The sequence below is a fragment of the Zingiber officinale genome, chromosome 6A (genome assembly GCF_018446385.1).
Source record: "Zingiber officinale cultivar Zhangliang chromosome 6A, Zo_v1.1, whole genome shotgun sequence".
NCBI classification, from domain to species: domain Eukaryota; kingdom Viridiplantae; phylum Streptophyta; class Magnoliopsida; order Zingiberales; family Zingiberaceae; genus Zingiber; species Zingiber officinale.
Window position 1 is genome coordinate 72,817,068 of NC_055997.1, and position 24,548 is coordinate 72,841,615.

The window sequence follows — 24,548 nt, forward strand, 5'->3', positions numbered from 1 at the left end:
GGATTTTAAGTTTGGGGGGGCCATATAATGAAAATTCTCTACTCCTTTAAATCCATAAACTATCTAAAGATACTTATCAAGGACCTAAGCACAACCTTATGATTAAAAAAAACAAGAGACTAAATTAGCATTTATAGTCCTTAGTACAAATCTAACATAGCATAATATAATCACTACATAAAATTCCATGCATCAGATTACTAATCTGTGTTATGCATCCCATAAAATGTGACACTTTCATGCTTTTTAAAATGAATAATGCAACAACATCTACATATTCTATTAACATTATATAAAATAAACACAAAGAAGAGCAAAGCATATTTACCTTCCCATCCATGCCATTGATTATAGCTGAAGCTTCTTCGCTAGATATAAAAATCACAAAACCAAAACCCTCCAGACCTTCCACTTTCCCTGCCAATGATGCACTCTAGCATCATAGGTAAATACCAGTGAGTATAATCATGTACTGCAAAGATTAAAAAGAAATCAAAAAGATAATAACGACTTACCATCAACAACTTCACCATAATTCATAAATGCTTCTTTTAAACTCATCATTAGTGTCAAATGAAAGACCTATGAAGTAATAAGAGCATCATAAGCGGTGTAACAGCGAATCAATAGCAACATTCTGAAATGTATTTTGCCAAACCTCTAATAAAAAATTTTGAGGATGACATGTATCGTATTGATTGGAATAATGATGGTCAGGCAGGCAAAGATTTCTTCAAGAGATTTTCAACTCACAAACACCATGTTAACATGAGAATTATATGGACAATAAATCAGATAATTCTTTTTCAACTACAAAGATAAACACAGATAATCAACAAATGTAATGTTGAATTATTCTGACATCCCTACTTCAACCTGACGTCTGAAAAGCTTGCTAAATAACCTTGAAGTCAATAGCAGCGAGACTTAGAAGCTACGAGCTTGCTAAATTTAGAGAGCAACAGATTGTTATTTTCAAACAGAAATATAGAATAGTATAACTAATTGTAAAATAGTTGCATAGTCAAAGAACAAACATAATGTTACTATACATTCAATTAAGTATCAAATACAATTATCTAACTAAAAGGAATTCGACGTTCTTTTAAATTTTCGAAGTCTTCAATGATAGCTTCTATGCTCACATTTCTAGCAATTTCTCGCTCAATATATATCATTAACGCATCTGAGAGAAAACCATCCTCCATTTTGCTTCGAAGCCTTGTTTTCACGATATTCATCGCAGAAAATGATCGTTCTGTAGTAGCAGTGGAAACTGGAAGAGTAAGCACAAGTACAATCACTCTAAAAATGAGATTGTATGTAACAGACTTGTTAGTCTTCACCAACCATTGCCATAATTCTGAAATAGTTGCAAGATTGTTGTAGTTGGGCCCTTTGACTATATTATACTTGTAATGCTTCAATTGCATCTCTAATTGCTCTTTTTCATCTCTTGTAAAGTCTTCGGCATAAAATTTTTCAACTAATTTACATATATCCTCAACTCTGAAAGACTCCATTGCATTTTGAGGATTTAAGGCATTACTAAGAATAAGCAATTCCATAGCATCATCACTAAAGCGCCCATTAATTTCTTGCAACTGTGAATCTATTGAAGCATAAAAGAGGTCTACCTGATAATGATGCTCAATGGTGAAATTGTCTTGACGAGCACGGGCTCGACCTCGTCTATTAATATATGGAGCATTGACATCAGGAATATCAATATTTCGAAGTTCACAAAAAGATTTCACTTTTGCAAGCAAATCATTCCACTTGTTATCCCTCATTTGTTGAAGTAAATTCTTAGTAGATAATACAAGCTCCATTGCATTTATAATATCCTGAGACTTACTTTGTAAAGCTTGACAAAGGATATCTGTGATTCCCATGATCTCTTTCATAAGATGCAAGATGAATACAAAATTAAAAGAAGTCATTTCATCATAAACAGATGTTGCATCTGCTCGTTGAGAAGGAAGTCCATCATCCATAACCTTAAGCAATACCATACACGATGCACTAAACATCTTAATTAAGCCTTTCAACGATCTCAAATGAGAACTCCAACGTGTATCAGCAGCTCGTTGTAAAGTACCTATCTGATTAAGTCCACGCCCTGTCTCGAGTTCATTAATAGCAATCAAATGTGCAATTTCATCTGCATGAGCATTCTTCAATTCATCATTACGCTTGCACGAAGAACCAACAATATTAACTATAAAAGTTAATCTATCAAAAAATTGATGAATAGGTGTCACATTTTTTGATGCTGCAACTAAAGCCAATTGTAACCGATGAGCAAAGCAATGAACATAATAAGCACTTCTACAATCTTTTATGATTAAAGCTTGCAATCCATTAAACTCGCCCCTCATATTACTAGCACCATCATAGCCTTGACCTCTAATATTTTGAACATCCAAATTGTAGTGAGCCAAAGAAGAATATATAGCATCCTTTAAAGTTAAAGCTGCAGTATTAGATACATGAATAAGCCCAAAAAAAACGCTCTTGAATGAATCCATTAGTATCCACGAACCTCAATACTATAGACACTTGCTCTCTTTTTGACTCATCTCGGGCTTCATCAACAATTATGCAATACTTGGCAACTCCAATTTCTTCACGAATTGCATTTTTCACTCTTATTGAAAGCACATGAAGTATTTGTTTCTGAATATCGTGACTTGTATACTTGGCATTTTTTGGAGCTTTCGCAATTGCCTTTGAAAGTTCATCATTGTACATGCTTAGCACATCCAAAATTCAAGAAAATTGCCACGATTAGATGAACTAGATTTCTCATCATGGCCTCTAAATGGAATTCCTTGAAGTGCAAGCAACAACACCACATGTATGTGAGCCTTTAATCGAAGACGATTAGTTGCGATTTGTTCATCATTAAAATTGTCGAATCTCCTTGATATGTGTTGTGGTTGGTTCATCAAATCCTCACATGCCTTTTCAACATTACGATGGGGTGAAGATACATTATCTTTCCCTATATGGCTGAGGAAAGCACAAACTTTTCCATTTAGAACTTTCTTCCAACTATTAAATCCATTAACAGTAAATGCAGTTTGATTTGAGCATCCCGATGGCTTGTTGAAGATAAAACATAGAAAGCAATATGCTTTATCTTTAGCTGGTGAATACTCCAACCAAGGAAATTGTTCATACCAAGTTGACTGAAATCTTCGTGGGTGCTTAATATTTTTATTTAGTGGATATTCTTGAAGAATAGGTTGGTATGCCTTCAGATTCAAATAAGCTCGACGAATTTCCTCTTGTTGGTTAGGATGATATTCCCAAATTTGTCGACGTAATCCTGGATCACGCTCTAAAAAATCGAGATCAACTTCTTTAATTTCTATACTTTTGAATCTTTTAGGAGAAAATTCAGATGGAAGATCATTGTTATTTGATCTTGTCGATGGGGTTATAGGAGTAGCCGGATCTGGTTCATTTGCTCTCTTTCTTTGAAAAAACTTATCAATCGTAACGGACTTTCCCATTTAAAATATATGAAACCTTTAACAATGAAAAACTCAAATTATTTCAAATAAGTGAATAATAATTAATAATAACAATATTAAACCAAACATTAAGTTACTGAATAATAACAATATCATACAATAAAAAAAACACCAAGCTTTTTTTCTTTTAATCAAATATTAAATCAACAATTCCAACTTCAACTATTTCATCATTTAGGCACTTTAATTTCTAAAATCACAAGATTTAATTAAAATGCTTAAAATTAATCATTTCATAAGAGAATAGTAAACAAAAGAATCTAGCAAAAGGAGAAAAGCAAACAAAATAAAAGAATCTGGTAAAATTATGGGCTTTACATAGTTCTGTTCTTAGTAAAAAGTTATAAATCATAAGTCATAAGAGAGATAAATCTATATGTTACTTCAAAGTCACAGGCCCACAGCAACTAAATGGTAGGACCATTGATGGATACCTTTTACAATATAGTATGTTTGCTTGTGTGTGCATATATTATAGGTAAAAAAAAAATCTAAAGTAGCCTTCACTTTCAACAATCAGCAGCAAGAAACCAAGAAGGACAAGGACTCAAGGAGGGCCATGTAAAATTAATTATTATAATTTTTTTCTAACAAAATGTATGGAAATATGGAATTGTTTTTGTTTGGTACTCTAACTTTGCCTCATGTGTTCTTCTCGCCTCATTCATAAATAAAGGTATTAGGTATATCATAAATGATAAATCTGTGATAAGCAGCCTAAGCTTCATAGTGAGGTTAGCTTATGGGGTAGAAAGTAGGAACGATTCAAACAAAGATGGAAAATACCAAAAAAAAGTTTTTCTCTTGTTCCCTTCTCAGTTCTCAATTTTAAGGGCTTCAAAAATCAAAACCCTAAGGACTAAGGAGGAAGGAGTAGAATGAAATTGTACCTTTCTTTCAAATCGGGCTCGAGAATATTTTCGTCGCACGAGACCTCCACATCCAACACCCGATTGCTCGTTCGAAGGCAGCGGAGCAATCGCCGAACGACGAGTAGGGTATGCCGTCTGCAACGGTGCAAGGCGTATTGTTTTTATCCCAATTACCAAATGAATTTATATTTAATATTCACTAATAATATTACTAATAATTAAAAATATTATTAATAGGGTTTACACATGGACTGGGGGGGCCGTGGCCCCCCCCCCAGTCCACGTGTAAATCCGCCCCTGGATACAGATCTATAGAGATAGATCTAAGAGATTGCTTGGCCTAAGTCAGAGTACATACATTGACAAGGTACTCCTTCGGTTTGCCATGCAGAACTCCAATAAGGGATTGTTGGTGCAATTTCCAGTAGGTCAAGGTTGACCTAGTTAACCAAGCGTAAACCTTGGTCATGGTTTCGATGTTTGACAATACAGAAAGACATGTAGACATGGACAATGCAGGTGCAGTTATCCATACGGAGAGACACTGATCAAGGTCTGATCAAGTTGAATGAAGAAGAGTCAAGTAGGTCAAGGTTGACCGGATACTTGACTGGGAAGTCCTAACTGGGATGTTAGGCAGAGTGAAAATCCTAGTGAGTGAAACTAGGTGAAAGGGAAAGTCCTGGTGAGTGAAGCCAGGAAGTTCGGAAAGTCCTGGTGAGTGAAACCAGGAAGTTCGGAAAGTCCTGGTGAGTGAAACCAGGCAGTTCGGAAAGTCCTGGTGAGTGAAGCCAAGCAGTGGGAAAGTCCTGGTGAGTGAAGCCAGGCGGTGGGAAAGTCCTGGTGAGTGAAGCCAGGCAGTTGGAAAGTCCTGGTGAGTAAAGCCGGGCAGATTGGAAAACCTGGTGAGTGAAGTCAGGTGAAAACCCTAGTGAGTGAAGCTAGGTGAAAGTCCTGGTGAGTGAAGCCGGGCAAGGGAAAATCCAGATGGATCAAGGGTGATCAGACATCTGGTATTGTGAAGGTCAAGTAGGTCAAGGGAGTGACCGGATACTTGGCACGAAGAGAAAAGTCCAAGTGGGTCAAAGGGATTGACCGGACACTTGGTGGGGAGTCTTAGCAGGTCAAGGGAGTGACCGGATGCTAAGCATGATGTGCCAACAGGTCAAGGTTGACCGGATGTTGGTTTGGAAGGTTTGGAACTTGGTTTGGGCAAAAACCAAGCTCTGGATCGATCAGTGGATCGATCCAGTGATACACTAGATATCTGGATCAGTCTGGTGACCGATCAGTAACCAAACAGTAGCCTACTGAGTGTTATCTGATCGGTCTGCAGACCGATCAGGAAACAACGATCAGAAGGCAAGAAGTTCGGGAGAAAAGGAAGGGAATGCATGCTGATCGGTCCCTGGACCGATCAGAGGAAGCTCTGATCGGTCCCTAGGACCGATCAGAGGTTCCTGGACCGATCAGAGGTTCCTGGACCGATCAGGCTTCAGGCTGATCGGTCCAGAACTATCCGTTGTGAGCCAACGGTCTTCTGTCTTCTTCTGTCTTCTGGCTTCTTCTTCGCAGGTGGATGCAGGTATAAGAGGGTAGAGGGCTTCTACAGTGCAGTAACTCTGAAACTCTCTCTTACTCTTCTTCTGGTCCGAAGCTTCTGCTTCTTCTTCTTCACTTCTGTGATTTGATCTTTGCTGAGCTCACTTCTGCCTGAAGCTTCGCGTGAGCTTCCTCGGCTGGGGTCTCCAACAGTTGCTGCTGCATTTGGCCCGTGAAGTTGCTGCTTCATCAACAGCCGACGAGAAGGCAAGATTGTTTGTTGTTACATTCATATTGTTGCTTCTTCTTGTGTATTCTTGTACTCCTATTCTTGCTGGTGCAAGAAAGATTGTGGCGAGGTTTCTCCACCCAGAAAGAGTATATATATTAGCCGGTTCTCCGGGGACTCATCCACCGACGGATTGATAGGCTTCGTCCACCTTACGGACACGCCGAGGAGTAGGAGTATATCTCCGAACCTCGTTACATCATCGCGTTGAGGTTTGCTCTTCCTTATTTTCATTTCTATTGTTTTATTTCCGCTGTGCTAACTTGATTTGTAGAAAGAAACGAACGATTTGGGGTCGGCTATTCACACCCCCCCTCTCTAGCCGAGTACATCGATCCTAACAAGTGGTATCAGAGCGAGGTCGCTCTTCGTTGGATCAACACCCGGGGGAGCACGAGCTAGAGAATGGATCTATTTGGGGAAAATGTCACGATTCCACCCTTCTACGATCGCGACGACTTCGCGTTTTGGAAGGTAAGAATGAAGTACTTTCTTATGACTAACCTTGAAAATTGGAGTTGTGTTCAATTAGGTTTCAAGCCTCCGATGGACAAGAAAAGAGAAACCCTAGAGAAGAAGGAGTGGACCAAGGAACAAGTCCACCAATCCCTAGTCAATGATGAGGTATTAAAAATTTTTGAATTTTCTTTACCTAATGATGTTTTGTGTAGGATAGGTGGATATAACGATGCCAAGGAGTTGTGGAACAACTTGGCAAAGTTCCATGAGGAGAACTCCACTTCAAGTCATGAAGAGGAGTCAAGTGAGCCAAGTAGCTCACTTCATGGAGGAATGGATTTAGAAGTTGAGGGCCACTCAACATCTAAAGAAGAAGAGGAGGAGAGTTCTTCTTCAAGTTCAGAGTAAGAAGAAGAAGCTTCTACCTCCGGAAGGGATGAAGGAGAGAGCGTTCATCCATCCTCAACTCTAGGTAACTCAAGCCATTTAGTTTCTAGCAAATTACACATAATGTGCTTTGAGTGTAGGGAATTTGGGCATTACAAGAGTAAATGTCCAAAGAGGGTTAGGAAGACTCCACCGGCGCCAAAGATCAAGGAAGTCGGAGTCCCGATACGCAAGAGCAAGGAGCACGTGGTGTGCTTCCAATGCAAGCGAAGGGGACATTATCGGAGCCAATGTCCGAGGGGGAGGCAACCTCACAAGGACAAGAAGACGAGCACATCGATAGGGGGAGCTAAGGCAAACCCTAAGGTAATCTCTAAGGCACATTATTGCAATAATAATAAGACACATGCTAGTAGCCTTATTGCTATTGTTAATAATGGTAAGCATGATAACATTAGAAATCGATACACATGCTTAGGTGTCAAACATGTGAGCCTAGATAAGGATAACACTAGGAAAGTCAACCCTAGAATTAACCCATCTAAGGCTAAGGAAAATCTAGGTAGAAATCCCAAATCATCTAGACATATGCCTAGGAATACCTCAAAGAAAAATTAAAAATTAAAAATTGAGGTATTAGAGAAGGAGAATCAAGTCTTGAGGTCAAGGCTTGATACTTTGGAAAAGGCTCTTAAGAACTTGGAGAAGTCATCTCTAGGGTTTAAGGGTCAAAAACCAATGTCCAAGGACAAGAAAGGTTTGGGTCACAAACCTAAGTCCCAAGTGGTCAAGCCCACTTATCATAATGTTCCATTCGATTATGGAACAAAATCTAGGGCTAGGAAGACCATCACCAAGGTCACAAGGGGAGTCACCCCTAGAGTGGATCTTGATGAGTCCCAAACGACCAAGGCTTTAAAGCCTAGGAGGGTCATTAGGAGGGTTGCCAGGGAAGACATCCCTAGTGAATATTTAGTGAACCCAATGAGCTCCAATAGGTATTGGGTTCCTAGGAGCGTGATTTCATCACACTAGATGAGTTAGGGTGTGTCAACCTTACTTGAATAGGTAGTTAACCTAATCATGGCAAAAGGTGGCACTTTAGGAATTTTCTAGGTGTAATCAAGCCTTGGAAATGAAATGGAAAATTATTCCTAAGGTGTTTAGGATGTGCCACATAGTGATCTAAAAATCCTTAGTATATGATTTTAGGCCTAATACACTTAGGAATATGGACTTTATGGCAAAATGATCAAAAATGGCAACTAAGGCTAGAATTAGGTATTTTCTATACCTTTATATATTATTTGCCATGTATTGTTTGCCATATGTCATGTCATGACATCATATTTAATTTATTATCATTTGAAATGTCATGATAATGCTTAGGTTAGTTAAATGTCATGCTCTATTTAAGTTTCATACTTTATGACATGACATCATGACATTGGAACATGTTTTTACTTATGATATCATTATATGCCATGTCATCATCTTTTGCATTTAAAATCAATTAATTTGATTTAAGGACAAAAACACAATTTGATATGGAGATCAAATTGTTGTTTAGAAAATGCATGAGAACTTAGCCTAAGCTAACCTAAACCCATATCTCACATCAAAATTGACTTGGATGTGTTTGATACACCTTAGATGTGTGTGAGATATTAGGATTGTGAGTTAGGATCAAGGTGCATAGTTCTTGTACCTAGATGAGCCTAATTCTAAATTGGGGATCATAGGGAAAGCTTATGTACAGGTTATGTACATTTAGCCCTAAGATTGTGGTCCCAAATTAAAGGGTTTAAAATCATTTTAAAATTGATTTAAAAAACCTTGATGAAGCTTTTCTAGTGATAGCATTCATCATTGAACAAGTGATACAAAGATGAGTTAACTTTGAGCTATTTCAAAGACTTGTGAACTTTGTATCAAGATTGAGAAATGGAAGCTATTTTCATAGAAAACTATTTTTTCATGATAGTATATGTTATGAGGAATGTATCCTCAAAATTTCACAATTTTTGGAATTTTCTGTAACTTTCTACAGGTTTCTGAATTTCGTGGAGAGAAATCAGAACTTATCAGACCTTTATCAGGTTTGTGGACCGATCAGAAGGGTTTCTGATCGGTCCAGGGGAGCCTGGATCGGTCACTGTGACCGATCCAGAGGGAGCCTGATCGGTCTGGTGACCGATCAGGGCGTGCCAACCTGCTGAATTTCGACTGTTTGTCTGAAATTGCAGCTATGAAAGTGGTGTTTTAGAGTTCTAAAGGTTTGAAACTCTCCAAGACATTGTTGGTACAATGGTCAAGGGGGAGTTGACTTTTAGGGGGAGTTTTACCTATTGGTCAAGGGGAGTTAACCTTTAGGGGGAATTGTCATGAGTGATATGGGATTATCACTAAATTGACTATTGACATTAGTATCAAGGGGGAAATTAAGGGTTTCAATGAAAGGTATGGGACTTTCATTAGGAAGAAACTCTTGACCTTGATTCACTCTTTTTGATGTGTGTCAAAAAGAGGGAGAATGGAGAATGTCTAGAGAATGTTCAAGGAAGAACATTGGAGTTAGTGGGAGAGTTTGTTGATCACAACGAGTGAAGCTGTGAACAACGATAACTTACTCTTCAGGGGGAGAGTTTGTTGATGTGTGCCAATAGGGGGAGAATGAAGGGTTTAAGTTAGGCCTTCATTATCTAAGAAGGAGGTTGCCTTCTTAGAAGGAGAATGTAAGGTTGTAACTTATGTTTCATTACCTAGTGGCATGAAGAAAGTTGAGGCTATTGGATTAGCCTAACTTAAAGGTATTGTCAAACATCAAAAAGGGGGAGATTGTTGGTGCAATTTCCAGTAGGTCAAGGTTGACCTAGTTGACCAAGCGTAAACCTTGGTCATGGTTTCGATATTTGACAATACAGAAAGACATGTAGACATGGACAATGCAGGTGCAGTTATCCATACGGAGAGATACTGATCAAGGTCTGATCAGGTTGAATGAAGAAGAGTCAAGTAGGTCAAGGTTGACCGGATACTTGACAGGGAAGTCCTAACTGGGATGTTAGGCAGAGTGAAAATCCTAGTGAGTGAAACTAGGTGAAAGGGAAAGTCCTGGTGAGTGAAGCCAGGCAGTTGGAAAAGTCCTGGTGAGTGAAGCCAGGAAGTTCGGAAAGTCCTGGTGAGTGAAACCAGGCAGTTCAGAAAGTCCTGGTGAGTGAATCCAGGCAGTGGGAAAGTCCTGGTGAGTGAAGCCAGGCAGTGGGAAAGTCCTGGTGAGTGAAGCCAAGCAGTTGGAAAGTCCTGGTGAGTGAAGCCGGGCAGATTGGAAAACCTGGTGAGTGAAGCCAGGTGAAAACCCTAGTGAGTGAAGCTAGGTGAAAGTCCTGGTGAGTGAAGCCGGGCAAGGGAAAATCCAGATGGATCAAGGGTGATCAGACATCTGGTATTGTGAAGGTCAAGTAGGTCAAGGGAGTGACCGGATACTTGGCACGAAGAGAAAAGTCCAAGTGGGTCAAAGGAATTGACCGGACACTTGGTGGGGAGTCTTAGCAGGTCAAGGGAGTGACCGGATGCTAAGCATGATGTGCCAACAGGTCAAGGTTGACCGGATGTTGGTTTGGGCAAAAACCAAGCTCTGGATCGATCAGTGGATCGATCCAGTGATACACTAGATATCTGGATCGGTCTGGTGACCGATCAGTAATCAAACAGTAGCCTACTGAGTGTTATCTGATCGGTCTGCAGACCGATCAGGAAACAACGATCAGAAGGCAAGAAGTTCGGGAGAAAAGGAAGGGAATGCATGCTGATCGGTCCCTGGACCGATTAGAGGAAGCTCTGATCGGTCCCTAGGACCGATCAGAGGTTCCTGGACCGATCAGGCTTCAGGCTGATCGGTCCAGAACTATCCGTTGTGAGCCAACGGTCTTCTGTCTTCTTCTGTCTTCTGGCTTCTTCTTCGTAGGTGGATGCAGGTATAAGAGGGTAGAGGGCTTCTACAGTGTAGTAACTCTGAAACTCTCTCTTACTCTTCTTCTGGTCCGAAGCTTCTGCTTCTTCTTCTTCACTTCTGTGATTTGAGCTTTGCTGAGCTCGCTTCTGCCTGAAGCTTCGCGTGAGCTTCCTCGGCTGGGGTCTCCAACAGTTGCTGCTGCATTTGGCCCGTGAAGTTGCTGCTTCATCAACAGCCGACGAGAAGGCAAGATTGTTTGTTGTTACATTCATATTGTTGCTTCTTCTTGTGTATTCTTGTACTCCTATTCTTGCTGGTGCAAGAAAAATTGTGGCGAGGTTTCTCCACCCAGAAGGAGTATATATATTAGCCGGTTCTCCGGGGACTCATCCACCGACGGATTGATAGGCTTCGTCCACCTTACGGACACGCCGAGGAGTAGGAGTATATCTTCGAACCTCGTTACATCATCGCGTTGAGGTTTGCTCTTCCTTATTTTCGTTTCTATTGTTTTATTTCCGCTGCGCTAACTTGATTTGTAGAAAGAAACGAACGATTTGGGGTCGGCTATTCACACCCCCCCTCTCTATCCGAGTACATCGATCCTAACAGGGATTTCTGTCGATTTCACATGGCATGAGTCTTTCGAAGACTCAAGGTCCCTCTTCTAGAGAGGAGAGAGACCGCATGGATCAGATCCCTTATGCCTCAGTCATAGGATCAATCATGTATGCCATGCTATGTACTTGACCTGATGTCTCATATGCTTTGAGCATGACGAGCAGATACCAGTCAGATTCAGGTGAAAGTCACTGGATAGCGGTCAAGAATATTCTTAAGTACTTAAGAAGGACTAAAGAATATTTCTTGATATATGGAGGCAATGATGAGCTAGCTGTAAAGGGTTACAGTGATGCTAGCTTCCAGACCGGCCAGGATGACTATAGATCATAGTCGGGGTTCGTGTTTTGCATTAATGGTGGTGCTGTGAGCTGGAAGAGTTCGAAGCAGGACACAGTAGCTGATTCTACGACAGAGGCCGAGTATATTGCTGCATCAGAGGCAGCAAAGGAGGCAGTTTGGATTCGCAAGTTCATCACTGAACTTGGGGTGGTTCCTAGCATTGCTGACCCTATTGAGCTCAATTGTGACAACAATGGAGCTATAGCACAGGCGAAGGAACCTCGCTCACACCAGCGGATCAAACACATACTACGGCGCTTCCATCTCATTCGAGAGATCATCGAGAGAGAAGATGTGAAGATTTGCAGAGTACCTACAGAGGCTAACATCGCAGATCCCTTGACCAAGGCTTTGGCACAGAGGAAGCATGATGGTCACACTAGGTCATTTGGGCTTATAGCCTACACTGATTGGCACTAGTGCTAGTGGGAGATTGTTAGCTAGAGCCCTAGAGCCAATCATTTGATGATTGTATTTTAGACTTGTTGTATCATATTCTATATAAATAAAGGCATTTGGTTTTTGGTTATTATACTTACTTGTATTGGTGCCAAATAAACTAAGTATAATAACGTCCTTGAGTAGACGGTTCTCACCTATATCAATCGGTTAGTTGAACCGATAGTGAGATGATATAGGGAACACTACTCTTAATCATTTTTAGTTGAGTATTAACATTCGGGGACAATGTTAATGCAATAAGACTAGCATGTAGGTCAACTCGATGACTTGATCTCACAAGTCATGGATATAGAGATATCAAGTTGACACATGGGTATGCATTAGAGAATGTATACTGAATGACCCGCCATGAGAAAGTATCATGGATCGTTATATGAGTGTCATATACTTTCTCATGTGGCTATTAGTATGACTACTAGTCCTTAGACCTGAAGTCACCATGGTTCCCTACATAAGGAGTTATGTACTTTGGTTTCGTCAAATGTCACCCGTAACTAGGTGGACCATAAAGGTGATTATTGGGTATGTAACAAATTATGCGGAGGGATGTGAGTGATGTAGATGGGATTTATCCCTCCTATATGACGGGAGAGACATCGGTATTCTTGATAGAGTGAGACCACGAAGTGCATGGCCATGCCCAAATGAGTCAATATAGGATATTGAGCTCATTTGATTGAGTGAGTCTACTTGGAGTTCAAGATTTAGATTGATTAGAGGATGACACGGTCTATGCCTCACATTGATCAATCTAGATGTCTAGGATAGAAGGACACTTGTCATATATTGTGAGGAGTCACAATTAGTAGTCACAAGGTGATGTTGGATCTCAACATTCTTGTAACTTGGGTAGTAATGATGTATTGCTAGATACCGCTCATTACTTATGTTTCTAAATGAGTTTAGGGGCATTGCCAACGTTACAATAACCTATTGGGTCACACACAAAGAACAAGTGGATGGAGATTAGGTTCATATGATGAACCAAGAGGATTAGATTCATTTGATGAATCAAATTGGATTAAGAGTAATCCTAATTGGGCTAATTGAGTTGGATTCAAGTTGATTCATGTGTTCAATGAGTCTAATTTAGATTATGACTCATTGAATCAATTTAATTAAATGAATTAGATTCATTATATTAAATTGGCTTGAATTAAATAGTTGGATTAGATCAACCATGAGAGAGATTAAGTCAAGTTTGACTTGACTTGAGAGGAAGATGAAGAGTCAAGTTTGACTTTACTTTATGCCACCTCATTGGTGAGTTGGCATTAAGTGGACCAATGATGATGCTCCACATCATCATGGTTACTTAAGTGAAGTGTCACCTCATGGGAGTTACCAAGAGTTGTGACTCTTGGTATTCCATGGAGGTTACAAACCACTTAATTAGATGAAAAGAGTTTTATTTTGCAAGTGTAACTCTCATTCAAGTGATCTTCCTCCTCCTAAGCTCTCTTCTTGCTCCTTCTCTTCTCTTGGTCATGGGTTTCAAGCAAGGGAGAAGAAAGGAGAGTGAATCTAATCCAAGAAGAAAGGTTAGTGAAAGTCACATAGAGATTTTAGAGGAGTGTGTTCTCTTCTTTTCCTTTCTTCTTCTTCCAATCCTACCCGAGAGCCCTAGAGAGTGCTAGCACACTTGTGGTGCTCTCTTCTCCATCCTTGAGTGTTAGAGAACACTTCTTGTTCGTGTGGATATCACTAGAGAGTTGTCTACGTTGACAACTTCGAGATCCAGTGTACCGTTGGACGAGCGGTATTTGCGAGGGCACGCTTCAAAGGTATAAAATATTTTTCCTTTGTAGATCTACTGTAGATCATAGTTTGAAACTCGTACTCGTATTTTTGAAATCTATCCTTCGCACGAGATCCAGTGGTATGGGTGATTCGGGGTTTCCGCGACGCGAAAAGTGGTTTTCGCATCCCGAAAAACCCAACATTTTATACCATCTAAATGTGGTTATCTCTGGTTGAATTTTGAGGAAAATTTGTAGATCTTGAAGTTATCTATATTTTGGTATCGAAATAGTTCATAACTCTAATTGAGCAAAAAGTTATCGTCATTTTACTTTCAGTCTACAATGTAAAAAATTTCACACTACTGTGACTTTTTTCAGACATGGTCGTGCCTAAGAGGCACGACCAAAGATTGGGAAGAATTGAATTTTCACATAGGCATGCCTCATAGACATGGTCCGGACATTTTGGAGGTTCTAGACTCTGTTTAAGCTCTATTTTTACTCTAAATCACATCTTATCAATGAAAACATGTAAAATGTAGATCTCCGAACAAATAGAATGCAAGACGTTATAATGAAATAGAGTGTAATAAATAAAGATTATATACATTAAATACAAATAAATGTGCATTAAAGAATGCCTAAAACATATATATAATCAATGCATATCATAGCCCCAAACTTAAACATTTGCTTATCCTCAAGTAAAAAATTGTAATCTAGACTCCTGCAACTAAATAGTGCATCGTAATCTCTAGCATATCAATCTAATCCTATCAAATGATTGCATTGATAAGCAAGATACAAATGTCATGTCACACCCCGAGGGTAAGGTTGTTTGACGAAAATCAGATAACACCTCCCCTGTAACAGTGATAAATGAAATATGTATACAATGTCACAAGACTACTCACAAGATATCAACAGCTCACACAGTTGGATGTAAACACAACCACATAGTTTATAAGTAGTCTACACATCTATAAGTAAAAACAATTATATAGTTGATTAATGGCCCACAAGGTTGAAACAAAATACAGCGGAAGCCCCAAAATAATGAAAGTAAATCCACAAAACAACTGACTATGAGCCATGCCGGCTTGACTCAATAGGTACATAACCGAACAAAAGACCAACACAAGACAAAAATCCACACTCAAGTTAGTTATTATATGAACATTTCGAAAAACCAAAATTAGTGAAAGCAACCGCAAAAACAAAACTCTCGATGCGACGTGGGACTAACAGGTAGGATCCTTTGAGCAACTCCATACAAATATCATCTACCAGCTACATGAAGGAAGAATAGAATACAATAGGTAGTGAGTCCAAATGAACTCTGTGGGTAATAGAAGATAGTACATGATAATAACATAAGGAGAACAAAGGTATACCGCCTCAAGAAAATACTTACTACCAAAGTAAGCGTGCCACTATAATTGTCTGCTAACTAAAATATAACCAACACTAATAATCCTCCACTAACCTACTCAACCAAGTGTGACCAATAAATCGAGAGTACATACGATACCTCTCAACCTGCATGAATAAATACATGACTGACATATAGCAAATATATAACAAGCACTGACTACGAGAGAACGCTTTATGACGGATGGTCCCATGGGCATTTAGGATAAATAAATAGTCACTATCTGCAGACGAACTCGCTACCACGAATGGTCTCGTGGACAGACAGGGTAAATAAACAATCACTATCTAAGGGCGAACTCGCTACTAAGAATGGTCTCGTGGGTAGACAGAGTATATACATATTTATCTAGCTACGGATCGCACGCGAACTCGCTACCATTAATGGACTCATTGGTAATCATACATGTATTATAATCGCTAACGACTCTCTCAACCATGAGTGGAAGACAATACTCGATATGATATAGCAACGTTTGTTGATGACTCTCTCAACCACGAATATGAGACAATGGTTGACAAGGTATAATAATGTGACAATACGTAGAAGGGTCGAACCTCACTGGTGTTTAGACATGAGCATAAATAACTGACAAGGTCACATAGAATACTTGATATCCTACACTATGGTATGCTCTTACAAATACATAGGCATGAATAAATATAACCGGTAACTTAGTTCAATATTCTACAGTTATACTATGGTATAATATCGCTAGCATAATAGTACAAGCATAAATGGATATAAATAGCATGGATAATAATGAGACTGCTTGGATATCAATGTAGGTCAACATACAAGATCAAGAAATAAAAGTTCAAGCTCAAGAAGTAAGAAGGAATATAGTCAAGGTAAATATAACAACTATCTAAATATAGATCATGTACTAGGATCAAAGTACTAAAAAAATAAGACAGAAAGTATCCGCCTTTATTTGTAGATCATTCTAACTGTCTTTAAGTCTGAGAGATTACATTTAGTTTGAATCTTACCAATACAGGATATGAGGTAAAACTAATGATCTATAATCAATATATCAACCTATTAATTAATTAACTAACTTCATAATTAATCCTTAATTTGATTAATCATAGATTCATATAAAACTTCAATCCTCATTAATGATTACCTTTACTTCAACCAATCTATTGATTAAATTAAAGTTAACCCTTCATTAATCCCAATTAATCTATCCTCTCTATTAGATTAGGTTTAACCCTCAATTAACCTTAATTCTATCACACCCTAATTAGATTAGGCTTATACATGAATCATAAATTATCACTTACCCAAATCAATCATTTTACTACTAAATTACCTAACAACATGAGCAATGATAACCTATTCTTAATCCACCGACCAATCTATTGATTAAATTAAAGCTAACCCTTCATTAATCCCAATTAATCTATCCTCTCTCTTAGATTAGGTTTAACCCTCAATTAACCTTAATCCTATCACACCCTAATTAGATTAGGTTTATACATGAATCATAAATTACCACTTACCCAAATCAATCATTTAACTACTAAATTACCTAACAACATGAGCAATGATAACCTATTCTTAATCCACCGACCAATCCTAGGTTTACCAAATAAGCTTTAGATTAATCTAATATATATTTGATTAAGGTTTGTTACCCAATTGGTTGCATAGTGGAGTCACAGTAGTAGTTCACAGCAACATCAAGTGGCGACATGCAATAAGCACAGCAAAGCTCTGTACCCATAGTGGCTGCTCACTGGGAGGAGAGAACAGTGAAGACGATGGTTGGCCTGGCTGCCAGATGTGCACGCTGGAGGAGGAGATAGTGGTGATGATGGAGATGCACGACGTTGGGTGTGCGTTGTTTGGACAGAACACTAACTGTCTATGGCACGCGGATAGCTACGGCTGTGTTCGACGAAGGGGAAGCCAAAGATGGCAGTGCTGACAGTGATAATGTAGAGCGGAGGGTGGAATAGTGACCTAAGGCAGAAACTCGAGGGGGCGCAGGCAAGGCACTGCCGTCTCCAATGGACCGAGGCGATAGCCAGTTGTGGTTGATCGGTGGTGTGGCGTGGCTTGGTCGGGCAATGGTGTAAGAGAGGGAGAGGTGTGCGGCGAGTGAGATCGGGAGAGGAGAAAGAGTGGTGGCGATGAGATATGAGAGGAGGAGAAAATGCTAGGGATTCAGCGTAATATGGGCCTAGGTTTCCTATTCATAGTAGGTTGATTAAATCATTCAACTCCCAACTTAATTGGGATATCTAAATAGGCCTTCTCAAAGCCTAATTATTTATCCCCTTAAACATCTCATAACTTGGATTAAATCCTAAAAAATTTCTAAAACTCTTTAAAAATTCTTACAAGATATTTTATTAATTAACGTTATCATTTGTATGTTATTTAATTTTCAAATCTAACAAAAAAAAAGTTATTTGAGTATGACCTAAGAAATAGTTCTCCGTGCTCAGTGTAATAAGTGATCTAAAATTGTCAAGTTTCAATCCCTAAACTTAGTAAGTCATCATAGGACTATGTTCCTTATGCTCCCAGTGGTAGGCATTTACTTGTCACACGCATGGTTCATATCTCTCAAATTACATAAGGTTTCAAAGGAATAATCAACATCAAGAGAAATATAGCATTTATTTCTCTAATAACCTAACTCAGTCTTAAAGGGATAAATTGTTAGTTTCCGCCCATGATAATTATTTTCTATCCCTTATTCAAATGATTTTTTTTTGTGCTTTAAAGGTGTAACACTAACACAAATGCAAATATATAAATGCAAATATAGGGATTTTAATTTATCAAAGTGAGTTGTCATGATTCGAGATCATCCAGTAACTAAAATGTAATTGAAATGTCACCTTAGAAATATAAGTATTAATCAAGTTCTATGAATCATGACTATTTTTAAAGTTATTTACCATCAAAACTAGGCATATTGTATAGAGATCCTAAAACAAAGCCAATACTCAAACTTTTACAGTAAAAATATTATTCATTTCATGCTAACATAGATGGAAAAGATAGATCACTAAACATACTACCACTATAAGTAATCATAAACCACATGAAATTCAGAACAAGTATGCTAGTATTTTGTATTAAGGAACAAACAATCATGATGTGATGAATGATGCAACTAGAAAAGTTTTATTATATAAAAAAAATATGACAAAAAACTAAACTAAATACATCCCCTTGACTTAAACTTTTCATTATCCCAATGAAAACAAGAAAATCAATATAGAGGGAGTTTTGAAGTTAGAGAAGTTACCAAGTGATTAACTCCAAATGGTTGAAACATTTATGTTTTGAAGATACTTCCCTATCTATTATTTTCACTCCTCCACAACTTTGAATCCTAAAAAAAGAAATATGAAAAGGAAAACTAAGTAGAGAGATTAGGGTTATTATGAAGAAAAAAAAGTAAACTAGAAAAAACTAAAAACATAAATGAAGACAAGGAAGAATAACTTGGGTTGCCTCCCAAGAATCACTTACGTTAAATCATTAGCTCGACCCCTTATTTGGTTTACTTAAATCATGATCTTATCCAAGTGATATCTCTCCAGACTTTCTGACTAATGGCTAATAACCAGCATTTGGACATTTTTATTTTATTATTATAACTCGGTGTTTCTATCCTTTTATGTGTTCAATTATATATTTTTAGTGTCTTTCATGAGAGTGGATATTTGTTAGTCTTCATTTTAATTCCTATATATTGTATGGGTATTTTGGATATTATTTGATTTCACACGACCTCCCTTTGAATAGGCTCTGTATAGGAGACACAGACGTGTGATTTCACACATCTTGTCTATGGTTAGGCTCAGGTGAAGGGGCACGACCATGTTATTTCACACGGCCATGTCTCTTAGCTGTGGGAAAAAACTTGACCCTGGCATGGCTTTGGTATGGCTCTGGCATGACTCTAGCATGGCTCTAGCATAGCCATGTCTCATGGAAATGTCTTTTAGTCTATCTAAACGTAGTTATTTCTAGTTGAAGTTTGAAGAAAAGTTATGTATCTTGAAGTTTTCTACATTTTAGTATCGAAATAGCCCATAAGTACTCTAATCAAGTAAAAAAGTTGTGATCATTTTACTTTTAGTCTGTAGTGTAAAAAAATTCCACATGATCGTGACTTTTTTCAGAAACGGTCATACCTAAGAGGCGCGACTAGAGTTTGGGAGCAATTAGATTTTCACACGACCATGCCTCATAGGCACATCTCAGATATTTTTAAGACTCTAGACTCCATTTAAGCTCCGTTTTTGCTCTAAATCACATCCTATCAATGAAAATATACAAAGAGTAGATCTCTAAACAAATAGAATGTAAGTAAAATACTATAATGAAATAGGGTACAATAAATATAGGTTATATGTATGAAATATAAGTATATGTACGTTAAATAATGCTTAAAAACATATATAATCTATGCACATCAAATATCATTTACAATTAACAGGTTTTACACCTTTAGGCAATTTGACAAGTTCCTGAATGTTTTTGTCCACCATAGAATTCTTCTCTTCCCTCATGGAAGGATGTGAGATCATCTTCCAACTGCTAGGACATGTATGAGTTAGAGGGCAGAGGGAGAAGGGGGAGTGTGAATAGCTCGCTTAACTTTTTTGAATTTGATTTACAACGGAAAACTTAAAATAATGATAGCTCCTCGATTTACTTGGTCTCCACCTCTTTGAGATGACTAATCCAAGTATCCACACAATCATGATCTCATCCACTATGAAATCTTTCTTAAAAACTTTTTAGAGGCAGAGAAATCTCATACATAGTCTTACAATATAATGCAAGAATGAGATAAAGTAAGAAGATATTATAATAATTTCTTAAGTTGATGTTGGCTTCTTCTTCTTCAAATCTTGCACCAAAGATGGAGGCTGAGCTGAAGAACTTCATAGCAATCAGATAACCTCAACAACGTTAGCTTAGAATGGGAGTTGTCACCTTCAAATGTTGTCTTTTCCTTTTATATGAATGCTTGAGTGAAAGGCTTCATTTCAGATATCAGTCGGTTGTTACATATCATCATTCGACTTATATGGTCTTATGAGAATTGTTGATGTTGTTGAACGACCACTAACGCTTTTGAAACATGTCTGATTTTGTCTCTAATTTAAATATCAATCGACTATTGTCCAACATAAGTCAACTGAGAGCATTAGTCGAACAAAGCACACGAGTCTCATTTGCTTTTGTGCTCTTTAATTCGACATCAGTTGAACATAACAAGTGAGTCACACTCACTTCTATTCTCTTTAATTTGACATCAGTCGACTGATTCCACCAATTGAATCAAATCATGCAAATTTGACTCACTTGTGTTCAGTTTCTAAAGTCATCAGTTGATTGATCAAACCTATTAGTCGACTAATCAAACCCATTAGTCGATTAATCAAACTCATCTGTAGACTGATTCCATTAGTTGAGTCTACCAATCGAATTGACTTGCTTCTATTTGGTTTCTAAATCCATCAGTTGACTAATCAAACCTATTAGTCAACTGATACTTGAGATTGATAAACATAGATCTATGAATGAGCTCCGTTTCACAATAAAAAATCATCTTATTCTGATATCTGAGTTTAAAGTTATGACATTCGAAAGTTTGCTTTGTTGGAATTTCTTCATTTCATGTCAACTCCCTATTAGAATTCAAACCGTCAAGTATCTGGTCAACCGTGACTCAGTTGGACTTTCTATCTCATGTCAAGTGTTCAACTCTTAGCTAACCCACTTTAGACACAACCTAATTTCCAACTAGGTTTGCTTAGTTCCTGACTAGGCCTTCCACTGCCTAGCCCCGCTAGGATCTCCATTACCTAGTTCTCTCAACTAGGACTTCTATTGCCTAGTTGTCAATTTGGTCTTTCACTACATGGCCCCGCTAGAACATTCATTGCCTAGTTCTCAACTAGGTCTTCCACCGCCTAACTCCATTAGGACTTCCATTACATAATTCCCAACTAGGTCCTCCACCGCCTAACCCCACTAGGACCTCCATTGCCTAGTTCTCAACTAGGACTTCTATTATCTAGTTCTCAACTAGGTATTCAGTACCTAGTTCTCAACTAGGTATTCAGTACCTAGTTCTCAACTAGGACTTCCATTACCTAGTTCTCAACTAGGACTTTGATTGCTTAGTTCTCAAATAGGTCTTCCACTGCCTAGCTCTGCTAGGACTTCCATTACTTAGTTACCAACTAGGTCTTTCATTATCTAACCCCGCTAGGATTTCCATTTCCTAGTCCTACTAGGACTTTTACTACCTAGTCTCACTAGGACTTGCATTGCATATTAATCAAATATTGAAACCCCAACTCGAGTCAACTCGAGCTTGGTCAACTTGGTCAACCCTGACCTAAGATCAATTACACCAACAATCTCCTTCTCTTTGATGTTTGACAATATGTTTAAGTTAAACTAACTCATTAGCCTAACTTTCTTTCTTCTCATTCCAAAGCATGAATGAGGGTTTTCTAACTTCCTACAAGTGCATAGGAATAGAGGATGAACGATAAGTGATCCATTATACATTAATTAGTATCACAATGAAACCGAACCTCTAGAACATTTTCCCAAACTAAGTTCCTCAACACTCTTTCTCTTTCTCTCTCTTTCTCTTACTTACTTCCCTTTACATTTGTGATTGCAATCTTCAACCTTTCAATAGTTTAGCTAGTTCATTGTGCTTAGATTTTAGTGCTTATATCCAGTCGCTGTGGGATCGATATTTTTATTACTTGACGACATTTGTATACTTACATGCTCACATTAAGTTTTTGATGTGCATAGATTATATACACTTCTATGCATATTTTAACGCACATTCACATACTTTATTTGCGATTAATCCATGCATTTTTACATCTCTTATCATATTTTTAGCATAATTACTTTTCTTTATCGGAGATCTACTATTTATGTGTTGTCTTGTTGACAGAATGCGCTTTTGGAGCAAAAAAGGCACCGGTAGATGACTGGAAGAACAAACGAATAAAAAGGATCCGGCCGTGTGGAATCCACACGGCCATGCCACATGCCTAAGGAGGAGAAGGCTTTATCCGTGTGAACCCACATGGCCATGCCACAAAGTAGAGCAAGCAAGCCTTGGTCGTGTGAAATCCACATGATCATGTCAATGAACTAGATAAGAAGCAGGTTGTGGCCATGTGGAATCCACAAGGTTGTGCCACCAGATTAGGGCCAAGGTAGCTTCCGTCCTTGTGGATTCACATGGCTATGACATGGGTCGTGCCCCGCACGTGCCATGCTTTATATAAAAGAGGTTTTTCTCCCCTTTTCACTCATCTTTGGCTTGGGGCTCACCCTCATTCCTTGGGGAGGGTTCTCCCCCTTGGGAGAACCCTAGAAGTTTATCTTCGCCGATTCGTCCACCTCCAGAGCATGGAGACTCTCCGAAGACATCGACAACACATATCTAAGCATCTCTTCTCCTCATCTTTTGTATTTGAGTTGTAAGAATGTTATTATTCATATATTTGGTTTGTTCTTCTTTCTCAATGGAGTAGATTCTCCAGATTTAGGATGTAAGAAATAGTTGTGGTGTGTTGTGATGTATAAACTATATATTTAGACATTTTCTTGTGCTATGATATGTTTATACCATGTTCTATGTGTTTTATGCCTTGTATGTGTTTGACAAAATATGTGTGAGTTATATATGCATGTGGATTGTGGTGGAATTGTCACTTTGCAGAGAATGAGTACTAGATTATATGACCGTGGAGCCCTATGACAGGGGGTAACCTTTTAAGCAGACTTTCTAGGACGATCCTCTTGCAAGGAGATCGTTTCACTACAAAGGAGTATCTAATTAGAATTTAGAGTGTTTCTCTCAAATTAATGTTAGTAAGTGATTTGTGTAATCTAGCAATTATTTGAACGGGGGGCCTGTGATAGAGGATAACCCTTTAACCGGACTTTCTATACTACCTCTTCTACTTAATTGCATTAATCTACTGTTGGGAAGGAAATTGGTTCACTCTAGAGATTATATGACTGGGGAGTCCTCGGGTAATCATTTAACCAAACTTTCTAGAGTTACTTATTTACTTAATAATGTTAGAATTTGGGTAAACTATTTATTGTAACCTGCGTGGAGTTGTGCTAGGCTTTAGTTGGAATTCCTACACGAGTGTAAGCATGGAGTTAGGTAGATGAACAATATATAGAAACATTAACTAGCATCATAACAAAACTGAAATCCTAGAATCTATCATCCTTTACTCACCTATGCTCATTCTATCTCTCTACTCTCTCTTCCTCTCTCTCTCTCTTCCTTTTTCTTTCTCTTCTTGCGTTCATGAGTCGATACTTGTTTGTCTAGATAATTCATTGTGCAAAGTTAACTAGTGCTTAATCATCCGTTCTCGTGGAATCAATATTTTATTACTTGATGACAATCATACACTTACGGATTATAAACATCAACTGATTTGAGTCATATGGGCTGAACTTAGTGAGCTAGAAAGGAGCTACTTACACTCGATCACAGTCCTGAAATGTTGACTCTTAACCTTAACTTTTCAAGATTCGGGTACGTTTGGTTCAAGTTATCATGTATAATCTTGGTTATGTGATTACCTGTTATGGGAAATAAAACATAATCAAATATTTGTTGATTCAACAAAGGTAATGTAATAAAAATTTATTTATTTAAAAATTTTAATAAATAATTTAATTTAATATTTTACTGTATTTCTCCCACAAAATCAATCATGCTTTTCCATGTTTTTTTTTTTAGTTTCTTACCTTTCTTTTTACTTTTTATATGTCTTTTCCTTTTTCTTTTTCTGTTTAACTTTTTTTTACTTTTCGTTTTTTTTATGTTTTTTTTATTTTTCCTTTTTTTA

General features: G+C 38.1%; 1 long non-coding RNA gene across 1 annotated transcript; it reads right to left on the reverse strand.

The window, feature by feature from the left end:
- Positions 1–401: 401 nt before the first annotated feature.
- Positions 402–4,488, reverse strand: LOC121996554. Its single transcript, XR_006116114.1, has 3 exons — positions 4,433–4,488; positions 516–582; positions 402–433 (listed from the first exon to the last, which is right to left on the reverse strand). It is a non-coding gene; the product is annotated as an uncharacterized LOC121996554 (long non-coding RNA).
- Between the last annotated feature and the right edge of the window lie 20,060 nt (positions 4,489–24,548).